Genomic DNA, 6,776 nt, shown 5'->3' on the forward strand with positions numbered 1-6,776 from the left:
TCCATCTGGCGGAGGGCGGGGGCCCGCCTCAGGTACGCCCATCTGTGCGCGGACTTCCGGGCGGGTGTCTAGGACAACCCCTTCTGGGCGCGAAGGGCGTGCTCCGGCTACGCCGCTTTGGGCATACCAGCCGAAACACGCCCCCCGCCCACAACGGTTTCCCGGGGGGATCGGGGCACCCATCCATACGTTCGGGGGGACCGAGTGGTCTTCCCTTTCCACTCTGCTTCTGGTGGCCTCCAGCCAATAAAATATTAATATAACCGTGAAATACTACTGTTTCTCTTTCAAAGGCATCTTGTCAGTGCGGTTTTCCATTAACTGTTCTCCTCTGCAGTCTGTGGTGCGTGGGGAAGCCAAGGGTTTTTTTTTTAACAGAAAGTAGTTCCTCAGGTTCTCGTACGCATGGAAATATTTAGTAGCGACCTGGAATAGTTAGTAGGCTCTGTTGCAGTCAACCGGTTTCCAATTTGTGTAGAACTCACTCAGAAACCTGCTGGCTTGGGGTTCCAACCACCAGGTAAACACTGGTAGTAATGTTACAATTTCCAAAGAAGCCTGCTCCAAAAAAGTCTCCTTTGAAGCCCCAGCTTGTTGTCTTCCCATAGGGTAAACACAAATCATGCGCCTTGTCCAGGCCCACATCTGAAAATGGTTAAGTGAGACATTGCCTAACTCCCAAATGAAGCACATTGACACTATGGATGAGAAGGACTTCAAAATTGTACTCCTCGACGCCAACTGGATCACTGCACTCCAGTTAATTGATGAGGAAATCTGACTCGTATTACGCATTTGGGATATTATTGTTTTCTTAGTATAGATGTTATTGGTGAATTTCCAAAAATGTAATGGAGGAAATGAAAGCTTTTGCACGGCAGTAGGTCTCGCACTTTAGAGAATTTGACCTATTGATATTGCAAATTACAATGCCTTTTATTATTGCAGTTTTTTTTAATCACATACATTAATGGCATTGTCATTTACAATGTCAATAGGTAAACATTTCATAATTGCGAGAAGTATTGCATTGCAAATGCTCGTTATTCATGTTTTTGGTCAGCCCACAGGACAGCACCGGGAGAGCAGTGGCGCTGATAGCGGGAGGAGTCCCTAAGAGGAGCACACAATATGAGGACCTTTAAAGACGTTCTTAATGCCGTCTTTGACATTTGTTTAAAAACCACAGATGTCAAACGATATTTCTAATAAAGCACAATTGACAACACATTTTCTGTTTCCAGTTGTCAGCAGATGTGCATTTACATGTCTGCCTGCAAATTAAATGCAAATTGTTACTTCAACATGAGCCCATGACAAGGTGAGAGAGCTTAGTGTAGGTTTTTCTAACCACTCCTAACAAAGATGGAAATAGAACATCCTTTCAACAGTCCCCCCATATTTTAAAATATTTTACCATTTAAAAAAAAAACATTTTATTGAAGCTTTGACTACTCATCCCGCATAACCCTACAAGACAATAAAGAACTGATTGTACGATGGCAGATAAGGGCGGTGATATTGTCATAATGAATAAGACAGATTACGATTGTGAGATACATTCCCAATTTGGTATTGTTACAAATTATAAGTATAATAACCCTATACCTGAAATAACCAAACATATTAATTGAGAATTTAAGGGTTGGTGGGGGGCAGGATTATTTAGTGACGATGAGTATTTCTATTTAGTAATTGATCACTGTAGAACTTGGCCCTTTTTGGTTAAAGTCCCTAAACTTTTTGCTTCCCCCCTAGAGCTTTTTTTCTGACATGGTGTTGCCAACTCAGGTGCTTTGGACACCTTGCCACTGCTAATCAGTGTCAAAGTGCAAGTGCTCTCTGTATAAAGTGTAATGGTAATTGGTTATCCATGATTGGTATGTTTGCCCTACTAGCAAAGTCCCTATTAACGTGCACTATGTGTGCCAGGGCTGGTAATGCAAATGCTACTAGTGGGCCTGCAGCACTATTTGTGCCCCCACACAAGTAGCCTTAAAAAGGGAACTCATGCCTGCCATTGCAGGGCCTGCACGCAGTTTGTTAAACTGCCATGTTGTTCTGTCAAGTGCACTCACTTGCCAGACCTTACCCTTCCCTTTCTATGCACATCAGACACCCATATGGTAGTTCTAGGGTACCCCCTGGTCAGGGTGTAGTGCATTTGAAAGGTAGGACATGTACTAAGGTGTGTGTCATGTCCTGACAGTGAAATAATTTCCATTTCGTTTTTCACTGTTGAAAGACCATCTTGCCCATAGAACAGAATGGGAAGGCTGTGTAATATGTTTTCCAGCCTATCTTCCCAAAGGCTTAAGATGAAAAGGTGCAGTTTAGTATACCTGAACTCACAGTGTAATAACACATCTTTTTATGTAGGTGGTTTTTGCACTTGGTGTTCAGGAGCCACTCTTTTAGAAGTTGCTGAGTTTTTGTGCTCTGACATTTCTGTGTGTCTCTGCCTGGCTGTGGATTGACTGTCTGGATTTGAAAACAATAGAATGTGGGAAATGTCTTGACCCAGGGGAGGAGGTGAGACAGCAACAGGCTGACCTGCATCTGGAGTGTAGGGGGAGGAGAAGTCGCTAGAGGTGAAGAGGCCTGGGTTGCTGCTATCACGCCTTCCAGAAACTACACATAAGACCATTAGCTTCCCTAGCGCTAGAGAAATTAACGTGAGTTCGCGCTTGTGTGAGCTGTACCCTTGTGGTTGTTTGTCTCTGTAACTTTGTTTTTAAAAATTGACATTCGCTGCTAGCACCTTGATTTTAGTGTAAGCTGACTTAAAAGCTGCCTCACAGTTCTTACCTGCGCCGCACGCCTCCCCTCTGACCCCGGTCCACCGCAGCTGAGGCTGATTGAGTGGAGGGCGGACCGGGCAGAGTGAGACACACCCCCTGACACGCCTTCCAGAAACTACACATAAGGCCATTAGCTTCCCCAGGCGCGAGAGAAATTGCCGTGAGTTAGCGCTTGTGTGAGCTGTACCCTTGTGGTTGTTTGTCTCTGTAACTATGAGGTAGATGTATCAAGCATTTTGCGACTCGCAAAGGCCTTTGCGAATCGCAAAAGGTCTTTTTGCATGTTTTGGCATGCATCAAAAATTCGCAAAATAAGAAATAGCTAAAATTTCGATTCCTTATTTTGCCATAGCATTTAAGGAATCACAATTTTGCGATTCCTTAAATGCTATGTATGAAGCATTTTTGAATTGCGATTTATGTTTAAGAATTCGCAAATTACCACCAAGTTGTAGTTGATGGTAATTTGCAAAGTCTTTAAAAAATGCACAATTTAGCATTTTTTATGGTGGCATGTGACGCACACACATGTCAATAGGGCATGTATGTGCGCCATATGCACACACATGTACATTTCAGGGGTGCAGCAGGGTGTCTTTGAGACACCCCTGCACCGTTGAAATAATTCTCAAATTGCGATTAGCAAATTGCGAATTCGCAATTTGAGAATTACTTCACAATCATTCCTATGGGCCTCTTGGCCCATAGGAATGCATGGGAAATTATTCCTTATTTGCGAATTCGCAAAATGCGAATTCGCAAATAAGGAAGATTAAGGAATCGCAAAATAATAGCGATTTTTTTCATACATTCCATTTTGCGAATTCTAAATAGCGATTCCTTAAAAATCGCTATTTGGGAATCGCAAAATGGAATCTTGATACATCTGCCCCTAATTTTTTTTAAATTGACATTCGCTGCTAGCACCTAGATTTTAGTGTAAGCTGACTGAAAAGATACCTCACAGTTCTTACCTGCGCCGCACGCCTCCCCTCCGACCCCGGTCCAACGCAGCTGAGGCTGATTGAGTGGAAGTCGGACCGGGCAGAGCGAGACACACCCCCTGACACCACCTTCCTGGTATATATCATGAGTAAGCCAAGACCGCGCAGCAGACGCGCGCAGCGGACGTGCGCCGGCGGCGCGTCAAAGGCAAGCCCCTCTGCGCCGGGCCCAGGGCCATAACCCCTGTTAAAAAGGACCACGACAGGGGGAGGGTGAGATACTCCATAGAGGAGCTAATTACCTTAAGACCCAAACTCTGCTGTCGCCCGCTTTCCCCGCTATTAGAAATTAAACACTGCGCAAAGTGTCAGCTCAAGTTTGAATTTACACACTGCAGCAGTATGGCGTTACGTTTTCTGCCTGCTATACCTGAAATAAAATCTTTTAGAGCTGGACTCATCAACTCTCGATCCCTAGTTAAACATAACTCCGAAACGGCAGACCTTATCGATGCTAAAAGTTTAAATTTTATTTTCATTACAGAGACTTGGGCAGACGAAGCCTCTGATACGGACCTGTTATTGGCAATCCCTGAAGGATACTCAATAATCAGAGCAGATAGGAAAAACAAACGGGGGAGGCTTGGCTATCATTGCGAGACATGGACTACAGATAAAGGGCTGTGACCTAGGTAGCACCCCAGACTGTGAAACTCTGTCCTTTCATATCAAATTAACACAGAACTATACCTTCAACGGCCTTCTGGTTTACAGACCGCCCAAAGCCAAAACCAACTTGACACTCTCACTAAACTCCTTTTTAGAATCCAGCGTGCAATACCCTGACTTTACCATCTTGGGGGATTTTAATCTTCATCTTGAAAATAATGACAATGCAGGGACAGCAGTGCTGACCGATACACTGAATAATCTGGCCTTAGAACAGTTAGTGCATAAGGACACCCACAAAGAAGGGCACACTCTTGACGGAATCTTTACCTCTAACAAAGACATTAAAGTAATTGACTGTCTCCCCGTTCCTTGGTCTGATCATAAAGTTATAATTTTTTCATTAACTCTGGATAACACAGAAGGGACAGTGCCTCCCCGAAAACATGATACGCCCACTTCATACCTAGATTGGTCTAGGATAGACACTCATAAACTACAAGAACACCTTGCGTCCCATGTACCTACACTAGCTCTGGAAAGTAATATGGCCACTGACCAAATCTCTAAATGGATAACAGCTGCCATAAAAACAGCAGTACCATTAAAAAAGGCGACCTTTAGAAAAAAACAGCCATCCCAACCCTGGTTTTCCGAACATCTTAGGCCCAGAAGCGAATTTGCAGAAAACTTGAAAGGATATTGAGAATTAGCTATGACTTAGACAGTAAAATCGAATATAAAACCTCCCTGAATATATTTAAAAAAATTAATCTTTACAGCTAAAAGCCAGTACTTTATTCAGAAAATAGAGGAGGCAAAAAACTCTAGCGAGAACTTTTTTCCACTGTAAAAAATCTTTCCAAAGTAAAAACTAACATTAATATGCCAGTTAGCACGGAGTTTTGCAATACTCTGGGTCAATTCTTCATCGACAAAGTGACCCTGGTCTATGAATCCTTTAAACACCTTGGGTGCTTGAGAGATTCCCCTCCTGTGCTGCATTCTCTGAATTCCCATTGTTCATGACGAGCACAGCTCGTCATGAGCACAGCTCAACCGTGCCTCATGACGAGCTGAGCTCGTCATGAGCACAGAAGGGGTTAAATCGACCAAACCACAAACGCCCACACTAGATAAAAGTGACCAAACTAAGGATTTAGGCCTTAGCATAGTATCTAAACCGTCATTCAAATTCTGCCTCCCAGAGGTGGAACAGGTCTACCAGATAGTTATGGCAACAAAATCGGGGGCTTTTTCTGACCCATGCCCACCGAAAATATTTCATCTCTTCCCGGAGCTGTTCAGTGAGCAAATGGTTGGGCTTATGGGCAATATAGTGAACTCAGGTATCTATCCTGCCCTCTGGAAATTAACATCAGTCCTACCCACTGTTCCCAAGAAGCCGCGGGCGTGGGCGCGCGCGCACAGAAGTCACCCTAAGCGCGCAGTGTGTTTTCATTAGCGCGCACTCCTGTGACACCGTTCGCGCCGCCGCTTTTAAAATGCGAGCGGCGCGAGATTCTTACAGTGCACAGCTGCGGGGCTGATTGTGGTCCATTGAATTAGTATTCGCGTTAATTGCAGCGCACACGAGCGCTGCAATTAACGCGAATACTAATTCAATGGACCACAATCAGCCCCGCAGCTGTGCACTGTAAGAAAAGGAACGCATAGTGTTAAACACAGCGTGCGTTAAAGCACACGTCGTGTTTGAGCGTTTGCTTTTCCCTGATGTGCACAACTGCGGGCTACTTGTGATCCTTTGTGTCTCCTTCCTCCAGCTCTCCTGTAAGGGAGGCACGAACGATCTTCGATAACAAACAGTAGCTGCAGAAATGCAACACTGTCAACTCACGCTCGGAATGGCTAATGAAGATCCGACACTTTAGATAACATTTCTTAGTTTAAAACTATAGAAATGATTCCTGATATTATAGTCTTACATAAACCACTGCAGCTCACACGGACAGAAAAATTAAAAACACTTCTTACATACAGTAAGAAAAGGTTCGGCATCATCAACTCCAACAAAAGCATATGGCTCTATAACCCGACAAAATAACAATCTAAAGATGGACAGGCAGACGCATTCTTCGCAGTAAATCATTCCCAGTAGATCCTGGGTGACTCACTGCTTTAAAAATCTGCATAATCGAAATCATAGAAATATATTGCTATCCCACTTTGCTGTGAGAATGCCATCAGCATTGACACACAACTCCCTTTTCGAGAAAGGATTAAAACAACTAACATTGCATCGGAAAGGATGCACAAACCTTGGACCTCACATACAAGTATTCCTCAGTTGAGCACGAGTGGGCTTTTCTGTGCTGCACGTGTTGTTTGGCTGACCTTTGCT

General features: G+C 44.0%; 1 pseudogene; it reads right to left on the reverse strand.

Moving 5' to 3' along the window:
* Nucleotides 1-6,184: 6,184 nt before the first annotated feature.
* Nucleotides 6,185-6,358, reverse strand: LOC147707760 (small nucleolar RNA U3; annotated as a pseudogene).
* Between the last annotated feature and the right edge of the window lie 418 nt (nucleotides 6,359-6,776).

This window comes from Lissotriton vulgaris, chromosome 6 (assembly GCF_964263255.1).
Source record: "Lissotriton vulgaris chromosome 6, aLisVul1.2, whole genome shotgun sequence".
Taxonomy (NCBI): domain Eukaryota; kingdom Metazoa; phylum Chordata; class Amphibia; order Caudata; family Salamandridae; genus Lissotriton; species Lissotriton vulgaris.